Source organism: Peromyscus leucopus, chromosome 7 (genome assembly GCF_004664715.2).
Source record: "Peromyscus leucopus breed LL Stock chromosome 7, UCI_PerLeu_2.1, whole genome shotgun sequence".
Taxonomy (NCBI): Eukaryota; Metazoa; Chordata; class Mammalia; order Rodentia; family Cricetidae; genus Peromyscus; species Peromyscus leucopus.
The window spans coordinates 16219045-16232671 of record NC_051069.1 but is presented as its reverse complement, the minus strand read 5'-3'; the positions used below and the strand labels follow the sequence as shown (position 1 = coordinate 16232671).

Sequence of the window (13627 nt, the reverse complement as noted above, 5' to 3'; positions counted from 1 at the left end):
CAGGAAAGGGTCAGGAGAAAGGGCTCTGCAGTTTAAGGACACTGGCTGCTCTTGCCAAGGACCCAGGTTCAGTTCCCAGCTCCCACTTGATGGCTCACAACCATCTGTAACTCCAGTTCCACAGGATCCAACACCTTCTGCTGACCTCTTTAGACACTGTATGCATATGGGGCACTTACATACATGCAGGCAAAAACTTATACACCTAAATTAAAATAATAAATAGTGTGTGTGTGTGTGTGTGTGTGTGTGTGTGTGTGTGTGTGTGTGTTGAATCGGATGTGGTAACACATGCTTGTGACCCCACTTTGTAAGTGGAAGCAGAAGGCTTAGGAGTCAAGGTCATCTTCTACTGGATAGTGAGTTTAGGGCCAGCCTGAGCTACAGGAGGTCCTATTACCACCCCCCAAAAAGTATTAAAATGTGAAAAGTATATAGCAAGTGTTGTTCTAGGAGATAATGCCAAGGCTCCTCTTTGCTTCTGTCAGGACACTGAAATCACTGGACCTTACATCCCTCTCCCCACAGAAGGCACAAAATGAGCTCCCATTGCCTGGCACTCTACACTCTTCACAAGAAAGCGTTTTCAAAGTGTGTTGATGACATTTCTATTACATTAATATCAATCTCTCCATGATACAGGTAAAGAAACTGAAGTTTAAATAAAAAAAAAAAAAAAAAAGACGTGATTTATCCAGGTTCACCAGACTTGGCAGCAGCTGAGTAAGAACTGAAACCCACTTCCATCTGGCATGTACACCCCAGGCCATTTTGATCGTACCTGCTTGGTTTAAGGCTCTCTACACCCAGAATCTCAGAGACAGAATCCATTCTCAGTGTGAGGAAGTATATCACCACATACACATACAGACTCCACTGAGGCCCGAGACTGGCTCCCCAGGCTCCTGGGCTGCAAGGCCATCAGAGCTGGGTGGGGCAGCTGAGAGTAAGGTGGCTGTCACAGCTGCCCTTAGGCAACCTGGATGTCCCAGGCACAGAGCTGCCTGGCCAGCTGCCCTAGCAGATGGGTGCTAGAACCAGGCTGCCTGCCAAGACCCAACCTCCATGTCCAAACCAGCCTGGACATCAAGTTCCATTTTGGCCTCTGCCTGACCTGGCCCTGGTGGCTGGCAGTGCCTGCAGACCCAAAAGGCCGTGGTGACAGCCGCTATCTCTCTTCCAGCAGCAAGCATCTCCCCTGATGTGGCCATATGGCCCCATATGCTCCCTGACAGCTGGACTACCAAAGCAACTGCCTGAGGATGTCCTCTTTAGAGCCCCAGAGGCCCTCACCACCCCACCCACCTCTGCCCAGCAGGCCCCAGGAATAGCCAGGGAAATGCTAGGCTGGAATGCTGTACCCCTGACTTCATGCCCTATGCCAGTCACGGCCCCTCTGGGGCTTGATCTCTCTATCTATCTAACAGCAATGCTGACCTCTAACCCCATCCCTTTGTATCCCACTTCCAAGGTTATAGATCACCCAAACTCACTCCAGTTATCCAGGGAGACAATCTTCCCCATTGTCAAGATATAGAGAGACACTGAGGCCCAAGGGTTGGCTCAGTGGCTTGCTCAGAGGCACACAATACTGGGAACTACGTATGTGACTCCGGGCACCGGCCATTCCTGCATGTCTCATAGGTGATGCTGGAGCTAACCTGAGCCCTAGGCCAACTCCTGTGAGCCACTCAGAAAGAATCTGTCTTTGATCACTTGCCCTTCGCAGGAAGATACACCAGGTGCTGCCCCTGCTGCTGTCCCGAGCCTGGACTCCCTCACAGCCTCAGGACTACCTCTCTGGCCAAGCAAGGCTCCCCAACACCACCAGCAGACATGGGTTTAAATTGCAAATCTAATTTTGTCCCTTAAGAATCTTATCTCTGACCCCTGTATCCGGCATCAACACATGCTCCTTCTCTGGGCACTCAGACTCTCTTCATGTTGCCCTGCTTATTGCCTGTCATTCTCCCTCGTGAGCTGCTCCATAGCAAACACACTCTGCCCACACCGGGTGCTTCCCACCTCCTTGCCTTTGCTAATGCTGGGCCATCTCCTGGAAAGCCCTCACCCACATCCACATTCTCCAGTCACTCATTGATGCAACAAAGATTTATGGAGCATCCACCACGCGCCAGAAACATCTCAGCAGGCCCGAATACATCCCGGCCCTTCCATGCCCTCTGAACTGCCTCTTCTCGTCCCCCAACCTGTGCTTGTGGACTCGCTCGCCCCTCTCTGCCAGACCCAGGGTTGTGGGTCCCAGCCTGATTTCCCTTCACAGCTCGTCCACGGAGGGACAGCGTTATCATCAGCATGCACCCCAGGTTCCAAACCAGATGTCTCAGATGTACAGGGAGCCCTAAGTGCAGGATTCCAGGCAGTGGAGAGGAAGGGCCAAGGCGTGGTTTGGGGGGATAGGTATTTAGCCCTGAGAAATTATGAAAAAGATGTACACTGACCAGAGTGACCCTCTACCCCTAAAGGAGGTCTAAGTGGCCAGAGACTTTTACCAACAAGTCACCCCATGATCCAGTCTACCCAGCAACTTCCTTAGGTAGCTAATTTGAATGTAACAAGTTTACAATTTAAACTCCAGACAAAATGGGGTGAGGGGTGTCAGGCCCTGGCTAGCAAGAGAATCTGGGGGCCACATTCCTGAGGTTGGAGTGGGAGCGGCTATCTTCCTAAGGGGACAGTCAGTGGTCCTCAGGAGGATTCCTATCCCAGCAGCACAGATAAAGAGCCAAGGAGGTGAATTGCCCTTTCCCCAGCTTAGGAAGACACAGAGAGCTCATCTGGCTAAAACCAGCTGGAAGCATGGAACAGAGCCACCTCTAGAACAGAAGAACAGGGCAGAGGTTCAAACGGGCCTGGATGGCAGAAGTCGGGCCATGCCAGACATTTGGCCATTCTCTAGCCACCTGGAACATTGGTCCACACCCAAGAAACAGAAATCGAAGGCTCAGTGATTGAGAACTTGCCTCACATGTATGCCCTCGGTTGGGTTTTCAGCCCTTCAGAATAAAACAAAGGTCCCTTTTAGGGAGGCACAGAGGTAGAGGGAGCATGGTTGGAAGAGAACAGAAAGGCTGTGGTTGAGAACGTCAAGTCAGCAGGAGTTGGGGAATCAGCCACCGCCAGCACAGGAGAAAGAAGGAGAGGCAGAGAGGCTGCCTGGGTGGGAAAGCCAAGAGAAGCTGAGGAAGCTGTGCCAGCATGCATCCTGCAGGCACAACCACCACACCCAAGGTGAGGCCGGGTCATCCCCGAGCCACAGCCTGCACCTCCAAAGGCCTGAATGGACCTGCGGAGTCAGAGACGTGCAGGCTGTTCTGACCTGTATTTGAGCTGGGCCCCCAGGCAGGAAAGGGCCCAGAGGCCATTAGGATCCCTTCCTTCCCCTAAGGATACTTTTAGCTCTCTACAGCAAAATTACTTGCTAAAAGGTGAACTCTTTGGCCCAGGGAAGCCCACACAGAATGGACATTGCCAAGGCTCAGCCTAGCTCTGATCCTGGAAAAATACTGACATGCCAGAGCTGTGCTGAGTATAGGAAGCAATCCAGGCTACAAACCATCCCAGAGCACAGACAGGATCTGGCCCCAACTCTTGGCAGCATAAGTTTAACCAGACTGGAGCAAGAGGTTTCATAGACCAAGTGAGAGAGATAAAGTGATTAGCTAAACTACTTCAGGCTGAGTAGCTGTCCCATCCAGGAAAGACGTTGGTTAACTAACAGCAAAAGAGCTACACTGAGATGACTCCAGCAACAGGCTTCTGGAGTCCTGGTTCCTGGGCAATAAAGTCCAATCATCCTGCCTTTCCCTTCCTGCTTCCCCAGGACCAGGATCAGAACATCCCATCAGAGAGCCTCTTAGCTCAGTTTCTGCTTCAGTACCCTCCTCTGTGAACAGAAAGCCGCCCTGAGGTGACTGAGAGACTCCAGGGAGATAATGGAGGTGGAAGGAAGCGTTAATCTGAAAGCTAGTCACAAGTAGAGGATGCCTTCCTGGAAAATCTAGCTAGATACTGGCTCCTTCAGCCACCATGCCACGCCAAGCAGCAACCAAGCTAAGATCAAGGCTTCTAAGCCCAAAGGCTTGTACTTTGAATGCCAGGAAGAAAACATATATGGGCTCCATCTGCACGGAAGAGAACTGGAAGGATTCAAGATCAATCAGCATCCAAAAATTGCTTCCTAGAAGAGGAGGAACCTGTGCCGGAGCTAAAGAAGGCTTAGCAAGGAGCGTACGAGAAGGTTCCCTCGAGCTGCCAGGACAGGACCAGCAGAGACTCCCAGGGAAGGGGATATACAGAGTAAGAGAGGCTGACATACATTGCTCTAAGCTGGGATGGGGATGCCAGGCTAGTTGGCCTGGATACGCCCTTCCTATCTATCCTCAGCCCCTTGAGAACTGGGCAGCTAGTTCCCCAATGGCTCAACTCAGACACAATAGTTTGCATTGGCAGGTAGTTTCTTTCTTTCAGCTGCCCACTGAGCAAGGGACACACTCGCGGTCACACATCTGCATGCTCCCCACTCCCCCACCTTCATGCTAGCTGCAGACTTTGCTTGGCCCTTGTGGAGCTGTAGTACGCAGTCCCGCCTGACCCTGGCAGGGTCACGGGAATCTGGCATGGTAACAACTCCAGTGGCACTGTTGGGCTCGATGGGCGTCCCAGGAAGCCCATGGCTGACCTGATGGGATGTCAGGAGGGCACCCCTCGACCCACCAGAGGGGTCCAACCAGAACCCCCACCCCACTCTCCCTCGTGTCTTCTCCTCCTGAAAGAAAAGCCAAAGTTGAACCATTAAAGCGCCTCCACCCACACTGCCTCCAGGCCCGCCACGCCCGGGATGCTCCACAAAGTTGCTCCAAGCCTGGGTGATTCCTCTCAGGTGAGGGTTTGACGGAGCTGCGCAGCAGGCGAGGAGCGCGGTCACGCCAAGGGGTGCCGAGCGTGCACGCCCGTCACGGACGCGCATTCGACACCCCACCCCCACCGCTGCCCCCGAGGTTCCAGCCCAATCAGAGGCTGCGCACGCTGCGCTGCCGGCGGGCTGACACCCCGGCTCCCCCTCCTGCACCCCTACGGCCCCAGCCCAGCCGCAGCATCCCGACCCGGCCACACTCACCATCCGAGCGCGCCGTCCACGCGCGGCTCTGCTCTGGGCCGGCATCACCGGGCTAGCCTCCGATCCCTGCTCCAGCTTGGGTTCCCGCTCTGCAGGGCTCGGCTCGAGATGGTAGTAGCAGCAACGAGCGAAGCAGGAAGGGCGTGTGTGCGTGTGTGCGTGTGTGTGCGTGTGTGTGTGTGCGTATGTATGAGAGAGAGTATGTATGTGTGAGTGTGTGTACACGGGAGAGCACGCGCAGTGTGTGCGCGGGAGGGCCCCGCGCTTCCCTGCACACCCGATTCCTGCCTCCTGCTCTCCACGCTGCGATGCCAGCAGAATCCCTAAAGCGCGCTCCCACCCGCCTGTGCGCTCACACTCGCGCACACACGCGCACACTTGGACGCGCACACACCCCCGCTGCCGCACACCCGGCTCTGCACTCCGGGTTCTCGCCCTCCCGGGGCGCTCATCGAGGCCCCCGGCTGCGAGGTCGTCCTCGCCGCGCGACCCCTCCTGGGCCGACCGCGCCTCACGTACCCCGCCACTCCCAGAGGACACCCCGCGGGCGTCCCTGCTCCTCCGTTATGCTCTGCCCCACCGTGGCCGAGCTCGTAACCTCAGTCGGGCCCCACGGCCGGGTTCCTGCAGTGCCCCCCTCACCCCTGCCCCTGCGTGTGCTCTTGCTCCTTTCTCCCTGCTCTCTGTCCCCCACCAGTCCCTGACCGGTCCCCGGCCTCTCCCGCTGTCTCTTCGTCTGCCTCGCCGCCGCCCTTTTCCGCGCCCACCTCCCCACGGCCCTGCGCTGCCTCTCACATTCTCCGCATCACAGCGGGTACCGCCTGCCGCTAGCTGAACCCCAGCTACCGGCACGCAGTGGGCGGCGAGGGTCCCCGCTGTCCCTCCGCTCTTGGCCTGAGCCGGGCTGATGGCGACGTCCCGCGCTAGCCTCGGCTGCGACTCACAGAGCTCATCTCGCTGGGACTTAAAGGCATAGCGCACACGGCTCGACCTGCCCCACCCGGGGCGCGGAGAAGAGCGGCCTCGCAGTGCGGGAGCAAGCCCGAGCCGTGGTGCAGCTTGGGCTGTGCAGAAGGCGCCGTGTCCGCCGAGCTTGAGTCCAGCCCTCCGGGGCTGGAGGTGAGTCAAGGAGAAGGACGATGGAGAGCTGCCCAGACCGCGCCATGCAGGGGGCGCTCAGCGATTGTCCGCTCCATCTGAGGGCCAACTAGGGACTGGGGGCACTGCAGGCCGGACCTCCAGGAATGTAAGGCCGGGGAGGAAGGATTAGGGAGATAGGTGTCCTGACATTAACCCATCCCGGGGTGAAGACACCTGTCAAGCAGGGAGAGACAGGGCTCCTGCCCCAAGGTGGCCTCCCCCTATGTGACCTTGGGCAGATGCCTACACTTCTCTGCCCCTCAGTTTACCTAGGAAAGACACAGGCTCTCATCATCTCTAGGGCCATACCAGCTCTGGTATGTTAGATGTTCTGAGGACGCTGGGGTCCTGGAGACACAAAGCAGACCATCGACACCCAAATCACACCTCTCGATTATGTGTGTAATCACTCTAGTCCCTTCAGGTCCTGATTGCTCCCCCCCCCCCCATTTGTCCTGACTCTTCTCCCATCTCATCAGACAAACAAGGAAAAGGCAAAACTGAGCAGAACAGGAACCTCCTGGATACAGCACTCAACAAAACAGTGTCTCCCTGGACTTTCATGTTTGTGGCTCCTGCTGCCCAGTCCTGTGGAGGGTTGTTCATGTCATCCATTTGTCAACTAAGCATCTATTGTTTGCCCCTCCCTATCTTGCGCTAGGTACAGGAGTAGTAGTGTCCGGTTGACCGAGGCATCAATCAGAAAATGAGGAAGCAGGTGGTGTAAGGGAGTTGTTGGGATGCAGGGGAGGCTAGACAGCTTCCTGGAAGAGGTGATGGTGGACCCGATTAGTAGAGCATGAGCAGGAGGTGGCCAGGCAGGAAGGGAAGGAATGGGTATCTCATTCAGAAAGAAGCATGCACCGAGACCAGGAAGTGAGGAATAAGGAATGGCAGGGTGTATTTTTGAGAAACCTGGAATTGAGTTTCAACTTGATTCTGGGGCAGCATCAAGGCTACAACTGGGCAGATCTAGGTAGGAGCCCTATCCTCACCTCCCAGCCCAGGCAATCTACAGGAGGCCTCTTCTCTCTTTTTCTCTTGCCTAAGCCCTGCCTGTCCAACCTCGGGTGCCTTTTCAGCAGCCTAATGAAGCACAGCCTCCCCCTGCCGACCGGAGCTGGAAGTAGAAGAAGCCTCGGCTGGGCTGTGCCAGGATGCCAACCGGAAGAGCCAAACTCAAGCTCATCATCAAGGAGTTGTCCTACAATTAGGCGATGATAGCGCACACCTTTAATACCAGCACTGTGGGAGGCAGAAGCAGGCAGATCTGAGTTTGAGGCCAGTCTGGTCTACAGAGCGAGTTCAGGACAGCCAGAACTGTACAGAGAAACCACAAAAACAAAAAGAAAAGAGCTAAGGAGAGGACCTCAGAAGTAGCTCACATCACAGTGGCATTTAGCATCTGTCCTTTTCCTTTCAGGCCCCTAAGCCTGGCTCTGTGGCCCATCCCAAAGTCCCTTCCTGCATCCATTTTTCTCCTTCCCTGGCCACTTTCCCTCTTCCTTCCCATCAGACTTCCCAGAGCCTCCAGGGAGATGAGCTCATGGCTGTTGCTGCTCTGGCTCCACACACCTCCTCAGGAGTCACCAGGGCATCCAGGTGGCCCTAGGGAAGCAAACAGAGACAAACAGCCATTCCCCAGAGGCCCTGAAGTCCAAGCAGAGAAGCAACTGCAGTTTGTGTTTCCCATCCATTTCTCCTACGTTTCCTGCCCTGGAAGCTACGACTGTCAAGTACAAGCTTAGGAATCAACACCTCCTGATTTGCGATGCAATCCCCACAGCTAGCACGCCTCTCTACCTTCAACTTCCTCCCAAAATGTGGGGACAAGGAGGCCCCTCGGGGTGAGGCACCCAAGTCTAGTTCATTTATTCTTCCTTGGTATATCCAAGTCTAGCCTTGCTCTCCCCTGCTCCCGGGAGTTCTGCATAAAGGAAGCAGGTGTGGAGGCTACAGGCTAGCTATTCCTAGTCGAAAGAGATGAGCAGTGCCTCTGTGGGTGTCTTGCCAAGGTTCCATGGCTGCTTCCACCCATCTCCAGCAAGGCCAGCAAGAAATGATTTGGCTGCATTTCTGATCCAGTCATCAAGCAGGGGCCAGCCTGGGTTGGCAACGCCTTCAGGCAATCCCAGGAAGAAGTGGACGTGTACCACTTGCCTCAACCCAGGAAGCTCGGGTCTGGAACTCTGACTACAGGCAGCAAGAGAGAGAAAAGAGGACAAACTCACAGATACGTGGATACAGAAAAGCTAAGGTCAAGTGTGTTGGGGGGGGTGTGTGCTCTGACTCACCCACGGCCACGATGACCTGGAGTGTTCACTGTGCATAGCACAGAGCGAGGGCTGAGCTTGTCTCAGTAAAAGGTCTCTGTAGGTGAGAAGTCTCTGGCTGTAATCATCCGGGAAGGGGAGAAGCGGTTGCTGATTTTGTATACACTGGGTGCTTGCTCTCACCTGGACTGGAAGGAAGGCTTTTCTCATCCATCTGAGCCTCACCCAGGGAGGACTTTGCCACTCCTACCAGGCTGAAGCATTGAGGTCCCTGACATGGCTAAGCCCACATCAACAATACACACTCAGTACTTCACCCCCTTGGTTTCTTCCAGCTCCTGCACCCACCCACTTCACAAGCCTCCGTCTCATGGTCAAAGTAAACAGTGAGGTTCAAAACGTTCAGAGAAATGCCCCAGCAAGGTAGACTGTCTACTTTGTGTCTTTAAATACATGGCACCTCCATATTCCGAAGTCTCTACCCACTTATCTCTCCCCACTACCTCTTGACTTCTACTCGACAGACCTTTCAGATCCTTCTATCCCTAAGCAGCCTCCTCCACCATCTCTTCCCAGTCCAATCTCTCTGCTTTATGCTTAGCACACTATGCACAGGAGCCTCCCATCATTTCACATCCTGACTCTAGCCCTGGGCTCAGCACAGGGCTATTCATCATTCTTTCTGTGAACACAAACTGAGGACCTGTCCAGAACAGGCACTATGCTGGGTCTGGGGCACATCCAGAAGTCCTAGCGTGGGGAAAAAAGGGACAAAGACCATCATCCAGAGGGAAAAATGGAACTGAAACAAGCACTGTGAAGAGGACTGTGGGGTGGAGGAGGGCTGGCACAGTTTGGGGAATCAGGAAAGACATCTAGTCTGAATGTTTGACCTGGAGCCAAAGGTTTGAATAGACATTAACTAACAGAAGTGGTGGATTCCATAGAGAGCTCACGTGTGCAAAGGCCTTGTGGTGAGAAGACAAAGAGAAAAACCATTGGACCAGAGCAGAACAAGGAAAGGGGATTGGAGATGGGGCTACCAGTAACATGAGGCCAAGACAGTAGGTTGTAGAGGACCATGTTGGAAGTTGGTTTTAGTCTTGAGGCTCTGAGTGACCCTGGATGATGAGCCAGGGTCAAAGCAAAGGATGGTGAGCATACTTTCCAAATGTTTATTGTACCATAACTCAGAACCCTGCACACAGATACCACTTTTCTAATGCCCAGGCCCTGGCACAAGGCAGAACATATTCAGGAACTTGAGCTTAGCAGCTGAGCTGACAATTCAAGAGATCAGGAGAACTTCCTGAGTGCATCTAGGCAACACCTGGCCCTCCCTGTCTCTGATACGTAAGCGCTGGACCCATCATCTCCTGCCATCTCTTCTCCAGCCTGGGCCATAGCCTTTTACTCCAATAAAGAATACTTTAAAATATTGAAATGAAAAAACAAAATGGCCCCCACCAGGGTCCCAGGGGCTTCCCAAGCCTGCCATTGGCCTGTGCTCCCCAGCCCCTCCACCCTTCCCAGATGGGACATTCCAGCGGTTTTCTTCCCTGGGAGCATCTTCCTATGCTCTCACTGGTTTTTCCTTATCCTTCTGCCAACACCCCACAGCCTGGAAATCCTTGCCGGCCAGCCTGGGAGCAGTGCCGTGTATCCCCTCCACCACGGTGCTGCTGTGCAGATCCAGGAAACAGACGCTCCCTCCTACATGTGCTGTTTCACTGTGCACATGAGCTCTGCAGGCCCTGGCTGGGGGGATGAAAGTGGTACCTGATCTCTCTCCCTAAGGAGGTGGAGATGGTTCTGCAGGTGACCTTGAGTTCATGGAAGAAGGGCTCACAGCATCGTGCCTGGCGGGCTCCATCACACCTGATTCTCCCACGCTAATCACACCCACCTGCACCTTAGGGAAGGGCTCGGCTGTGCTCAAAGCCCCCCGGAGGCTTCCTGTTGCCCAGGGGAGGAGGCATGTCGTCCTGCACAAGCATCCCACAGGGCCTTAGGAAAGGGCTGCACTATGGCAGCAGGGCTATAGGGCAGTGGGTGTCTGGGAGCCAGGCAGAAAGGGAGCCCCGTCCACAACTGAACGGTAGAGTTGAAATTGATTGCATTTTGGTAGGTGACTGGAGAAAGGAGTCTGGGGGCTTGTATCAGGCACAGCTCAGGGAAGAGATCTGCCATTCAGCCACTATACGCTAAGGATGGGTTCTATGCCAGGCCCATAGGCCTGTCCTCCGGAGACTCGTGGGCTATGGGCAAATATACACAAGGACGTTTGTGACTGTGAGGAGGAAGGCCATGGACCCAAGTTCTGGAGTGGGGGGCATGTTAGGAGAGTGAGAAAACAGGAGGAAGCAGGTCCCAGAACTGAGGAGTCTGTCCCTAAGGAGGAAGGAGAAGATGGCTAGGTGCTCTCCTGTCAGCCCTAACTCTAAGTCTAGGCCCACCTGAGTCTGGCTTGCCAGTGTGTTTTCCTTGAAGGGATGGAAATGGTCTGGGGAAGGAACACCACCAGCCAGGACCCCCCTGAGTACTTGGCAACTGCCAGCTCAGGCCTGGCCTGCTGCGGGGGGTTAAAGAGAGTGCTCTGACCACATAGACACTGTCTGAAATCAAGAATGAAAGAGGAAGAAGGAGGAGGAGGAGGAGAAGAAGAAGATGAAGAAGAAGATGATGATGATGAAGAAGAAGAGAAGGAGGAGGAAGAAGGAGAAGATGAAGAAGACAACGAGAAGGAGGAGGAAAACAGAGAGAGACAGAGAGATGAAGAGAGAAAGGAAGAAAGAAGATGCGGAATGGAGAGAAAAACTGAGAAAGAAATGGAAAAAATGGGAAGTGCCAACAGTGCTGTCATTAGCAAGGAACAAACAGGGTACATGTAGTGGGTGGCGGGGCAAGGGTCAGGGACTAGAAGCAGATGTTTCAATCAGGGGAGGCATGTGGTTGGACCCAAATTTGTGACTATTGTCTATGGCCCCTCGAGGCAGGCAAACTGCAGGGATGAAGTGAGGAGTATAAAGAGGAAGCTGTTGGGGAGGCCTAGTGAGAGAGAGGGAGGCACATGGGGTCCAAACAGATACGTGAGGACAGAATGGGCAGGACTCAGCAAATGTCTGCAGGAGCATCCAGAGGGAAATCTCTAGACCTTTTCAGAAAGGCAACTTTTGTGGGCTGCCAACTGACCCCTGCCGACTTGTTCCAGAAACCTCTTCCACCCAGAGTGCAGGAGACACCCCCAGGCACTGCTCAGGTGCCCCCACCAGATAAAGGGCTTACCCCTTGGCTGCTGGGAGAGGTGAGGCTGGACTGTGGGTGAGTGCCACCACACACACACACACACAACACACACGCACACACAACACACACGCACACACACACACACACACACACACACACGCACACACACACACACGCACACACAACACACACGCACACACACACACTCCAGCAGAGAAAGCCTCTGGTCCCACGGCCTTGTCCTCCCAGTGGTAGCCGCCAAGGACCGGCCAAGCAGCAGCTGGAGGCCTGAACCTCATTCCCACCTCATGACAAGTCTTCGGGGACAGAGGCCCACAGTCTGCGTGGTGGCATCACAGCCTCACTTCTCCTTCTGCCCCATGCTCTTCCCTCACCCTACCATGTGTCCCAATAAATCTTCTACATGCCCCTCTCCTAGAGACAGCTTCGAGGAAGCCTGCCTGCCACTAGCTGCCATTGTTGTCCCCACGTTCAGTTGCGTTTCTGAGTGGCAGTTGATGAGCTGGAAAAGGAAGAGAAGACGGGGCCTGGGGCTGCTGGCTGCCTGTAGCAGGGTGGGGGACATTAGTCCCTGTGAACACCAGCTCAGCCCCAGGCCTGTGTGAGAGCCAGCAAGAGAGCTTGCAACATCTGCTTCTTCATCCACACTGTCCCCATCCTACAGACAGAGAAACTGAGGGCAGAGAAAGGTAAGCCTGTCCTGGCTCATGGCGTCTATTTATAATGGTTAGGAGAGTTCTACCCCCTAGACCAGCTTTAATGATCTTTTTTCCCAGCACTTCTTCTTTCTAAGGCTGGCACACAGTCTCGGGGTCAGGTCCCGGGTTGGTTTGACTGCTACCAATGCCCCCAAGCTAGAGTGAGATAGCATCTTTCTAGAGAAAGAGACCTTTCCAGCCATCCAAGCTGCCCAGCCCTGGTGTGGGGATGGGATGCCCTGGGCCTGGTGGGCAGGCAGGCATCTGACTAGCACAGCAGAGCAAACAGACGGGAAGGAAATCAATTTGAGTGTTTGATTAATTTTAATTTTTAATTTGCACGGAGAGCAACGCACCCCATTTGACACTGCGTATTCACGGCGAGCTGTTGGAGCTGTTGGCACTCACCATGGCTGCCACTACCGCAGCCTGGTGTGTGCCCAGGGCTCCCTGCCCTTCTGTCAGGCAAGCTAGTCTCTGTAGCACATGGGCCTATGCAGCACAAAGAGTCCCCTCCAGAGGCCTCTACCCGGTCTGCCCGAGGTTCGGTGTCTGTCATCTGCCTCTCTGTGAAGGGAGGTGGAGGATGCCACACCAGGCAAGGGCAATGGACTCAGACATGGCAAGGGGCCAAGGGAGAATGTCCGCCAGTTCATGGCTACTGCCTTCGAGGACAACCCCACACCTAGAGCATGTCTGCATTAAAATTGGAACCATCCCTGAGGCTCTGAGACTTAGAACTCTACCAGCCTTTTTTTTTTTTTTTTTTTTTTAATTTGGGGTCCAAACACAAATGGCTAGCAAGAGCTGGCCTGAACTGGGAGAAGCTAAGCTTCTCCTGCCCTGCAGTTCCTGATCCTCTCCCCCAGCCAAGAAAGATGCTGAAATCGATGTCGTGAGAGTGAAGCCCAACAGTATGGCAGATCTTGTGAGACTCCTGCCTCTGCCGCTTCTTAGCTGGGCAACCCCGGGCAAGCCACATAATCTTGCCGAACACGCCTTCCATACAGCCAAGACTCTTTCGATTAAGATGTTTCCTGTTCTCTTTCTGGTCCTACCTCTCAGTACTTTCAGGATACAGAGTTCACAATGGCCTCCTCCAGGAAGCC

General features: G+C 54.4%; 1 long non-coding RNA gene across 1 annotated transcript in view; it reads right to left on the bottom strand.

Moving 5' to 3' along the window:
* The window catches only part of LOC119088318, a 148366-nt gene extending 143395 nt beyond the window's left edge, over positions 1–4971 (bottom strand). The window contains exon 1 of the long non-coding RNA XR_005091949.1: positions 4835–4971. This is a non-coding gene — a long non-coding RNA (uncharacterized LOC119088318). The remainder of the gene's footprint in view (positions 1–4834) is intronic.
* Between the last annotated feature and the right edge of the window lie 8656 nt (positions 4972–13627).